Source organism: Sinocyclocheilus rhinocerous, unplaced genomic scaffold (assembly GCF_001515625.1).
Source record: "Sinocyclocheilus rhinocerous isolate Xijiao unplaced genomic scaffold, SAMN03320098_v1.1 scaffold12705, whole genome shotgun sequence".
Classification (NCBI taxonomy): domain Eukaryota; kingdom Metazoa; phylum Chordata; class Actinopteri; order Cypriniformes; family Cyprinidae; genus Sinocyclocheilus; species Sinocyclocheilus rhinocerous.
In genome coordinates, this window is record NW_015656751.1 from 10,406 (window position 1) to 22,125 (window position 11,720).

Genomic DNA, 11,720 nt, shown 5'->3' on the forward strand with positions numbered 1-11,720 from the left:
TAATTTTTTTATTTATATAGCGCCATATATATATATATATATATATATATATATGGGATTGGGTTAATAAAATATACTAATATCATATACAAGTTGCACAATTTCAGTTCAGTTCAAACTGCTTGCTGTATATTTTGTTTTAGTGATGCCAATCAGGTAAGACACTTTTTTTTGTATCTGAAATTAACTATTATTTTCGGACTGTTTTTTAATCGTTGACTTCCTATGGGATACTTTGGAGCTACAGACGACATTGAAAGAATAAAGTGCAAATGCTACAAGCAAAAAAAAGGTCTAATCAGCTACATGACCAGGTGGGCAATAATCATGCTCCTGTGCATCATTTACAACAAAACATGAAGTGATGCAAAAAGCAAGAGGAAAAAGAGTCACAAAAGACATTTCAAGTTCTGCTGTTTTATCACTATAAAGGGCCGCGAGTCGATCCGACACATGAAATCAACAAAAATCACTCCTCATTACAACTCATGAAATCATGAAGCTCTGCTCAGATCGGCTGGGACAAAAACATGAGCATGAATATAGTGAATTTAATCAAAACAAATCATTTAAGACCAATTTATTTCACAGTAAGGCAGATGTTATGATGTTTGTAGAGGACTAACAGGTCTATCCAGCCTGCTGGATTGGATTTGTGTTTTCTAAACCAAGGCCTACTAAATTTCAAATCAACTGGGCTACATAAACTCTTATTTTTGCAATAAGTTTGCAATAATCTTTACAAACAACAGGAGACGGTTTTAATTTTTGCTATTTTGACATTCAAAATCGCAGATGTAGTTTGGTTGGTTTGGTGTTCAGTTACAAGTGCTCTTCTGCTGTTTAACGACAAAACAAATAATAAAGCATGAATTATTTCATACAGGACAAAACAGGCAACCCTCTTCAATGGCGCCCATTTGTTTCACTGCAGATGTGATCTGATTTGGGGGAAAACGCAACTAAAAGCCACAATATGCGTCGCATAATACCAACTCAAAAGTTTTAACAGCAATTCTGGGTTACGAAGCGTATTAGTCCAATAAATAGGTCAGTTAGAAAGTCACACTGTATGATTTGTAATCAAATGTTTCTCTGACGTGAGTTTTTTTTTTTTTTAATCTGCGGTCAGAACTATTTACAATTCAAAACTCCTTGAACATTCGTACATACGAAAATGCAACCTTCTCCATGGTTTACGGGTGAATGGAAGCTATTCCATGGGATTATGGGACCAAATGATGCCCAACGCACACGTATAAATACACTGTATTGATATGACAATTGTAAAAATCGTCTCCCTAAGCTGTGACATCAACACAAAATAACAAACCCTGTACACGGACGCTTCATACAGCACCTCCGCGGCCAGCCCTTCACGGCGAGGCATGGCAGACTGTACAATGAGAGGCGATGATACTTAAGCTATGAAGAGGTGAAGCGCTGTGGGTTTGTCTGGGGTTTCTTTGTTTCGTCTGTGGTTTTTTAGGTGGTCTTGACCAGGTCGTACACGTGGATGTGGAAATCGTCATCGTATTTGATGTAGTAGACGGACGGCTTGGCGGGAACCTGGTAGATGACGAGGCCTGTTCTCTTCACCCCTTTATCCGTCACATACTCCACCTGCTTACCCACAAGGCTCTCTGTTTCCTCACCGGGCTTCCTGTCTGCAGGCAGCAGGTGTTTGTTCTCTGCGGAAACAAAGCGGTGGAATGACTTTACTTCACAATAAAGTGACTGATTTAAAACAACTTATTCTATAAATTGAAAATAATAAATGTAATATTAAACATTATAATATTTTAAATCAAAATAAACATGCATTTTATTCATTCAAATTAAAGGGAAAGTTCACCCAAAAATGAAAATTACCCCATGATTTACTCACCCTCCCGCCATCCTAGGTGTATATGACTTTCTTCTTTAAGACAAATACAATCGGAGGTATATAAAAAAAATATCCTGGCTCTTCCAAGCCTTATAATGGCAGTGAATGGTGGTCGAGACTATGAAGCCCAAAAAAGTGCATCCATCCATCATAAAAAGTAATTTTCATTTTTGGGTGAACTATCCCTTTAACCTATAAGTACATATTCTCTTACCTGTTTAGGCTAGGCAAACTTGCTCTTCCACACCAGGATGTCAGACAAAGTCACCCCTGCATGCCTTCCTCAATCTTGTTAAAGTTTAATTGCATCATAAATTATACAATTGATTTAATAATGTGGCGGCATGCATTTGGTAAGCCCATGCTGAAATGTTAAGTGACTTTGAGACTTCTAATGCCATGCATTATATTTCAAAACTGACAGTAAACGTATAAAAGTTACACTGAAAATGCAGTATAAGAGCCATAGAGTAAGCAAGGATCAACCGCTACTTCATTTTGCTGTAGATTTCTAACTTTCAAATTGGGTTCATTAATAAAGGAAATAACTACTAAAGCAATTCACTCTCAAGCAGTTGAAAAAATTGTAAATGTTGATCTGAACCTAAATTATACTTGGTCTGAAAAGTCATGTTTTTACTGGGACTGAGCACCAACAAATCCTCTTACACAAGTCCGTTCCAGGACTAAGCACCAACAAATCCTCTTACACAAGTCCGTTCCAATCCAGTAGAACATGAAAACTACAGTGTGAACAGCCTGTTCATTCAGAGTTATAAATAACATAAAACAAAATTTTTGGATGCCCTCAGGTGTCCGACAGATGCAACTTTGTTTATGTGAATGGAAAAGAAACCCAGGGGCGACTGCGGATGCTGGTGAACTTCACCTACAGTTACCTGAGCGCTCAGCTGGAGATGAAGGTGTGGTTCCCTCGTCTGCCGCTGGATATAGAGGTGTCTGATACAGAGCTGAGTCAGATCAAAAGCTGGAGGATCCCCATCCTGTCCACCAAAAGGTACAAAAACACAATGACCACATTCAAATGCACATTTTCTAGTTAACGCCTATATTGTGATTAGCATTTATTCTGAAAAACTAATAAAGGAATGTAAATGTAAGCTTACAATGCATTTAAGTATCCTGTCTGCCTGGACATTGTTTTTTGTTCTTTTGTAAATCTCTTTGCACTTTTTTTTATTTACTTACCTGTTGCTTTCTTTTTACGTTCTTTCTTTTGTGGCAATGCTTAGAACAGTTGTCATCAAAATAGGGGCCTCATTAAACTTCTAAAAGGGCCACAGGAAAAAACAAAAACAAAGATGTAAACATTTCTGCTAATAATTAAAGCAGTTATATCAGATGAAATATCCTAGCCAATATGGGGGACCTTTGAGTCAAAAAGTTTAACTACTAGCTTGGAGTGTCTTTAATACCCTAATTTACATACATTATCTGTAATAGACATGGGTTACATTAACAGGGAATAATCTGAAATTTTCAAGACATGTAAAAGACAATAGTTGTAATATATAATATAATATATGTACTATAAAAATGATTGCATTGATTGTAAAGATCTCTGAAAAGAGGAAAAAAAGCATTAACACAATCCATTTGTGAGAGTTAGAACATTATAGCCAGAAAATGCTTTTAAATTTTAAATCCACATTCAGACAGGGTCAAGTAGATTATGAAATGTTGAAAAATTGTGAATAAGATTGTGTAAGATTATGAGTAGTTTAAATATACTGTTGCATAATGGATTACATGGGGCAGAAACACCCCCTCATTAATTCACAGTTTTATCCAATGTGTGCTCATGACTGATTTGAACATGTCTGAAGGCATTTTGAACATTATTTTAATTATATAAATATGTGCGTGTGGTTTAATTTCCAAATGAGGCCTTACCTAAGCTGTTATGAAGACCATGAAAGGTGACAGATGGAATTACATGACTAAAAGTAGGTTGTCGGTAACATCTGCATGTCCCTGACAGCAAACCAGGCTGGAGCAGTGAGGAAGAGCGTAAGGGCCGGGGTTGTATGCTGTAGTTCCAGCATGCTCTGGTACGAGTCCTCACACACTTGGTGGCAGAGCAGTCAGACGCTCGGGAACCACAGGCCTTCTTCCTGGGCTCTGATTGGCAGGTGGATGTGACCAGGCTGGTGCGGTACTTCCTGAAGGTGGAGGACACTAATATTGCCCGTCTGCAGGCAGGCAGGGTTCTGTCAGGACAAGATGTGGGCACCACGTCTATAAAGGTAAAATTGGATCTGTTGAGTTTGGCCTACATATGACAAGAGTAATGGAGCAGGCCATACATAAATCAGTATTGATCTCATGCAGGCCTTAATAACCAGGTGTCTCCCATTGTTCAGGTTCTGTCCCCGCTGTCAGATTCTATCCTGGCAGAGAAGACGGTGAGGGTTGTGGATGATCGAGTGACCATCAATGAACTGGGCCTGCAGTTGGTCAGTGGGCTCACACTCAGCCTGCAGCTCAGCATAGGAAGTAACTGTCACGAATCCTGTCCATGGACTTCCGTTCATTCACCACCAGAGGTCACCCTTTCCATTACATTGACTCTCGCACAACACAAACTGTTGCATAGCACCCCGGACTACATATCCCATCATTCATTGCACTGATTACACACTGCACTGATTGCACTGATTGCACACAGCTGTTTCGTATCGCTCCCTCACTAAGCATTTTGGATTTCTATCAGAATATTTGTGCAATGGTGATAATGTGTGAATGTTTCAAAGTTTAGAGTTGCATTTAAATAAAGTTGGATTGAGAAGCTGTTAGGGCTAGTTATCTTGTACATAATAAATTTATACTGTGCATAAATATTATATAAATTACGTAATCGGATTCCAAAAATAAAGTACTTAAAGTAATTAGATTATATAAAATTTTAAAATTCTTGTAATCAGACTACAGTTATTTTTCAAAAAGTAATCAAAAAGTAGTCAGATTATATTATCTAAAATGTGTAATGTAATAGATTATGTTACTAACTACAATTTTTGTCATGTAATTTGGAATCAGTAACGGACTACAATTCGTAAGTAATCTACCCAGCACTGTATTAGTGTTGTCACAATACCAACATTTCAGTCGGTAGTTGGTGCCAAATTCCATGGTTCTCTATACCATTTTTGGTACCATAGCAAAAAAAAAAAAAAAGTTAACATTTTGTTTTATGGTGTCCTTGCTTCATGTTATATGTGCAAGGCAAAATGCAGGACATAGCAAAATTCAATTTTATTCTCATTGCAGGAGGCAGTGTTGAGCTCCTGGCTACAATTTAGCGATGGCTCCCTCACCCCACTGGACATTTATGATCCTACTCACTACCGCCTGGCTGTGACATCGCTGGATGAGGGTGTGATCTCTGTGCAGGACTCACCTATGACTATTGTGGCAGAAGGTGAAGGCCAAGGAATGCTGGTGAGAGCCGAGATGACCATTTGTGAGGTCTGTCAGAAATCCAAGCGCAAAAGCACTTTAGCTGTTGGCACTGGGAGCTTAACGGTAAAGTTCCAGACAAACAGCAAATGTCCTGAAAACAGCAGCATCAACAATAATGACACGGGAAACAGCACAGGACTATTTGCTGGTGTCACTGGGAAAGATAACTGCAGTGAGCGTGGTGATGAAGGAGAGGAGGCAGACTCTGAAAAGAAGCTGCAGCAGCCAGAACAGGTTTCAAGCAGAAATTCAGAGTCTGAGCTAGAAGAAAGGGCCTTGATGAAGATTACCACCACAGCCAGGTCGACAGCACGAGACTCAACTGTTGGCAGCATTGCAAATGATTTGGGAATGGGACGGGCTAACGATGCCTCTGCTGGAGTTAGTAAACCTGGGAATATTTTAAATAGTGGAAATTTCTTTAGTACAGGAAAAGCTGGCAACGATGGTCGCACAGGAATTTCCTGGAGTAGCAATGAGGTTCCTGAGGGTTCAATGTTAAGCACTGGGAAGGCTTCTGGGAACTTAGTGAACTACAATAACTACCCTCCCCAAGTGGAAATCCCCAATCAGGAGCCAAAAAATTACTATGGAGATGATGATGATGACGATGACATTGAGGGACCACTATCAAACCGTCCTGTCCTGAAAACAGCAGCATCAACAATAATGACACGGGAAACAGCACAGGACTATTTGCTGGTGTCACTGGGAAAGATAACTGCAGTGAGCGTGGTGATGAAGGAGAGGAGGCAGACTCTGAAAAGAAGCTGCAGCAGCCAGAACAGGTTTCAAGCAGAAATTCAGAGTCTGAGCTAGAAGAAAGGGCCTTGATGAAGATTACCACCACAGCCAGGTCGACAGCACGAGACTCAACTGTTGGCAGCATTGCAAATGATTTGGGAATGGGACGGGCTAACGATGCCTCTGCTGGAGTTAGTAAACCTGGGAATATTTTAAATAGTGGAAATTTCTTTAGTACAGGAAAAGCTGGCAACGATGGTCGCACAGGAATTTCCTGGAGTAGCAATGAGGTTCCTGAGGGTTCAATGTTAAGCACTGGGAAGGCTTCTGGGAACTTAGTGAACTACAATAACTACCCTCCCCAAGTGGAAATCCCCAATCAGGAGCCAAAAAATTACTATGGAGACGATGATGATGACGATGACATTGAGGGACCACTATCAAACTGTCCACTTACGGACCTGGAGATCGGGATGTATGCATTACTTGGAGTCTTCTGCTTGGCTATCATAGTATTTATGGTAAACTGTGTGTCATACTTGGTTAAATTTAGGCACAAGCAGACACCTGGTCAAGTTTCTGAGCAGACTGGTCACCGGCATGACTGGGTCTGGCTGGGAACAGATGCTGAGTTGGTTATGAATGTCACTGGAAGCCCATTACAGCAGGATGCTCATAATACGTCTGTGATCGACATAGGACCCAATACGGAGCCTTGTGGCACTCTCACCCAAAGGACCTCTTGCCAGGTGTCTTCTGTATTAAATGACTCTAATGTTTCATGTGTAGGATCCCCTAAAGCAAAACCAGTCCGAAGTGAATCCCTACATTCACCCACTAGTAAGAGGAAAAGGGTCCAGTTCACCACCTTCACATCCTTGGATCGGCAAAGTCCTCCCAAAACTTTACCACAAGAGAATGGACATGGAATTAATTGGGTGGGAAAGGAGGACAGTTGTATGACACCTGAGGTGCCAGCTGCTGAGTCTTTGCAACATCTATGATTGTTGGCTCACATGCAGCCTGATTTATGCACCCATAATGTATATCTCTATACCAGGGCTGGGCAACTCTGGTCAACTGTCCTGCAGAGTTTAGCTCCAACCAATGGTCACCTGAATGCCTTCTTTCTTTGGAAAAGTCGTTCTGTTGGTCTGTGCTTCACAGGATTATGGTCAAGATAAACAGTACAGCTTCATGGCTTTCATAAGGACAGGTGTGACATTTTCTTTGTGAGTAGACTTTGTGAAATATTGATTCTGCCTTGATCACTGGTCATGATAAAAGGGAGAGAACACAATCTTGCTATTTTTGAGGATTATTAAAAGATCCCCCCCCTTGAGGTTATTAGCTAAGCTCATTCTTTTGTCTTTCTCAATGAGTTTTCATTGGGGGATTTAAAGATTTAGTAAATTGTCATTCTTTCTATAAAGCCAAACTCTGAGATAACACCATTACACTGATATCTTCTGTTTGACTGCTACTCTGCATCCTTCCATTTTTTTATACAAAAGCGCATGTGATTATTGTACAGATAAAAGTTCACTGTGTTTGAAGATATTTTACTACCCTGCATTTGTATGTACAGTCAATTGTTTCGTTTTCCATTAAAAAGCCACACGATAAGGCCACATTCAGTGCTTTGTGCTATGATAAGAAATGGAAACCATTTCATTACAAATAAATGGTGGTTTTTATCTTTTGTAATCTATTATCTTTCCATACTCAAATATAAAGCACTGTTGGTGTGTCCCAGGTTTTCATATTGGCAAAAACATTTTTTTTTGTTGCTTAATGTGTGGTGGTAAATGAAAATAGTAGTAATAAAAACATATTTAACATTTTCTGATGAAAATGAGTGGCGCTTACCCATACAAAACCGGAGAAGTTGGAGTTGGCCAATTTTCCCACAATATAACAATATTCTGGTGCAAACATATGGCTGAGAGCACACAGGCCAAAAATGTCCATGGGTTCAGAGCACCATTAATGTACGTATATATTTTACCTCTATAGTTGAACTGAAATTCAACAAAAAGTTTGTATACAAGTGTTTACAGTATATTTTATTGTGCCACGAAATTTAGATACAATCAAAGAAAGTCATGGTTTAAGATTTGAGACATACAGTCTTAGTTACAAACAGAATAAATATTTTATATGTTTAGCAAAACCTCCAAACAAACCTTAATCCCTGAACAAAGTAACTTTCATGAATAAATAAAAAATCCTCCAAAGAGTAAAATGTGTCCATAAAAACAATCTTGTGTTTCATTTATTGTACAAAGAGCATGACTGTTCTTCATCTAGGGCTTTAGAGAAAAACCAGTTTGGCAGCTGAATCAGCTTAAGACTAACAGATAACTGTCTTTGGAGTTTATTAAGCCTGTAAATCTCAGCCTTGACACAGTTTAAAATTTTTAAAGCTCTAATTTTTACTACAGTAAAAACAGGGCGTAATTTGTACCAAACAAGCTAAATGTAGCACCTCTGCATCTACATTCTGCATCTATTTTACCTTACATTTGTTTAGAAAAATCAAGTATAGTACATTTCAGACGTTTTTAGTTTATCATATGTCTTGCCTGTCATGTCATATCACATGCAGTATGTACACATGAATGCAAGCTGTCTGTTCAGTTCAAGCTGAGATCCTCCTAAGAGTAGGAATCTTTCTTGCTAGCGAAGTAATGTCAACACATTCTTTAACCCAGAAAACTCACAACCACTGTGGTAACACTGGCACTTTTATACCCAATCGTCACTACAAACAAACACCACAACACAACAAAAGTAGAACGCAAACACTTGCAAACATGCAGCTGTCTGTGCACACAGCAAGAGCTCGGCCGTTTGCAGTGTCGAATGAATGTCAGGCACACGCTTCTAGATAAATTACTACCCCTCAAAAAAGAAAAAGTACCAGATCTGTCACCCGTCCTTGTTCCAGGACCTGATAAATTGTAATTTAAGCACTGTGTAAATGTATAGTAAAATGTGTGTCCCTTTCATACCTGGTGAAACATAAGAAGTCAACATGTCCTATAAATATATTTTTTCCTGTTTATCTTACTCTACAGACAAATGGCCACCATTATCTTGGCAGTCATGGGAGAGGCTTGCATAACCAACTGGAATATGCAATTCAGTCTGAAAAGCTCTAGAAAGAGCACAAAGCCCTCACCTTTTTAAAGTTCTTAAAGACCTGAGACAAGTGTTAATCCCATCATACCGTCAGTAAAGAGACTCCACCAGTTTCTGATAGGTTATCCTCTCCTTCATCGGGTTGTGGCAAGCTGTAATGTAATTCTTTCCATTTCTCACCAGTCTTTCCTGGAGCCCACGGCCATCCAGCAGCTTTCTGGACAAGCTTACAAATTCCTGTAGAAACAAGAACATTGAAAATCTTGTTAAGGCTTCACATATCTTTTTTTTTTTTTTGTCTTTTTTCCATGAAATATTCATGACAATATCTATTTTCAAAAAGTTTATTTGATGTTTATATACACTAACACACAACCTTTTTGGGTCAGTAAAATTTTTTTAAAGAAATGAATACTTTTAGTAAGCAAGGATGCATTAAATTAAAGTGACAGTAAAGTCTTTTGAAAAAAAAAAAACTATTTCAAATAAATGCAGTTCTTTTGAATTTTTTTTATTTTATCAAAGACTCCTGAAAAAAAAATATCTTTGTTTCCACAAAATAATACTAATAATAAGACAATATAAAGTAATGTTTGATAATAATAAGACATGTTTCTTTAGAATCATGTTTTAAGTCTGATGTGACACTGAAGAAGACATTTGTAAAATATTTATTTGTAAAAATAATTTAATTACAGATTTGAATGTTTTTTTTTCTAAAGTCAAAATCCAGCATTTGTGAGCATAAGAAAGCATTACAAAAATCTTACCGATCCAAAATTTTTGAACGGTAGTATAAAACAATTATAAATGCATCATTTTAAATTTATGAACAAAATGGCTGTCTATCTGAATTATGAAAATATACAAGCCTTATTCTTTGAGGACAGTGAAATTACTTGTCATGTCAACTGCCCATGTTGCAACTTCATCTTTCAACCTGACTTAAAACACCTTCAGCTTCCAGTGACCCCCTGCTATTTACTCTTATCCACGGGTATCATGGGAGACTCTTGGTAAAGCTGGCTTCACACTGATGTGACAGGCAGGGTATAAAGCTCTCTTTCAGCTCAGCAGGATAACAGAAGCCAAGAGGAAAAGGCAAACAGTTTTTGTGTCATATGAAAGATTTGACCACAGCTTGAGGCCTCTGTCTTTACACAACACCATGATGAAACCAGAGTGTGTTTGACAGAAATGTGGCCTGGTAGGAAGTGCCTGGGCTCTCTTGGGTGTAGATCAGCTCAAGTTATTTGCTAAACAGATGTGTAATATGCAGGATAACGTAGTCATCTGATCAATGTCAACAAATCAACCACTTTAGGGTGATATACACTACTGTTCAAACGTCTGGGGTCAGTAAGATTTTTTTATTGTTTTTGAAAGAATAGTTTTATTCATTTAATTTATTCCTGTGATGCAAAGCTGAATTTTTTAGCATCATTACTCCAGTCATCAATCACATGATCCTTTAGAATTATTATCAGTGTTCAAAACAATTGTGCTATATTTTTGTGGGGGGAAAAAAATTATTGGATGAATAGAAAGTTCAAAAGAACAGCATTTATTTGAAACCTTTTGTTACATTCTATGTCTTTACTGTCACATTTGATCAATTTAATGCACGTAGAAAACTTGACCTGACTTTTTTCATGTAGTGAAGCACAACTAATCATCAGAGATCTTTTAAGCCTTAACAAGGCTTTTTGTTTCACAAAATAAAGTCCAGTCTTAAACCTTTCATTTAGCTACTTAAAAGGCAGAGGCCAAGGCTCACAGATGTGACTCATGCTGGACAAGTTTAAACAAATATTTGGCACTAAGAAAATAGATAAAAATGCTTCTAGGTTAATTAAATGGCAGAAGAAAGTGACTTTTGGCGTCACTTTCAAGTTTTTGGGCGTTTGTGACTGATTTTTTTCTTAAATCTGACTTTTCAAACTGTAAGTTATATGTGGCCAGATCTGATTATTATTTAATTTATTTTATTTTTTTTTGCTAGTGCGTCCACAGTTTATCATGATAACAATACATTTGCACAGGTTCACTGTGCACGAGGCTGTAGCATTGATTCACCATGATATTTTTCATTAGGGCAGTATCCAAATCTGAACAGCATGAAAAACAGGAAAAGCTGGTATATGTTTTAATGCAGTTTTCTTGCTGCAATACCTGACATAACACAAAAAATGCCAACAAAATAAATAAATAAATCAGATCTGATCATTCAGGCTGACAGATTATTAAAAATCTTATTTTAATTGGATTTTAAACCACATATGAAGCCCTACCAGGCTGCAGTTTTTTGGAAAGAAATTGAAATAATATAAAATTATTACAGTTTCAAAAATATAAAGCAGTACAACTGAACAAGAAATGTTTCTCGAGCAGCAAATCAGCATATTAGAATGATTTCTGAAGGATCATGTGACACTGAAGACTGGAGCAATGATGCTGAAAA

At 37.9% G+C, this 11,720-nt stretch overlaps 1 pseudogene; it reads left to right on the plus strand.

Annotated features, from left to right (window-relative positions):
* The window catches only part of LOC107720825 (transmembrane protein 132C-like), a 17,002-nt pseudogene extending 9,555 nt beyond the window's left edge, over positions 1-7,447 (plus strand).
* The last annotated feature ends 4,273 nt before the right edge of the window (positions 7,448-11,720 follow it).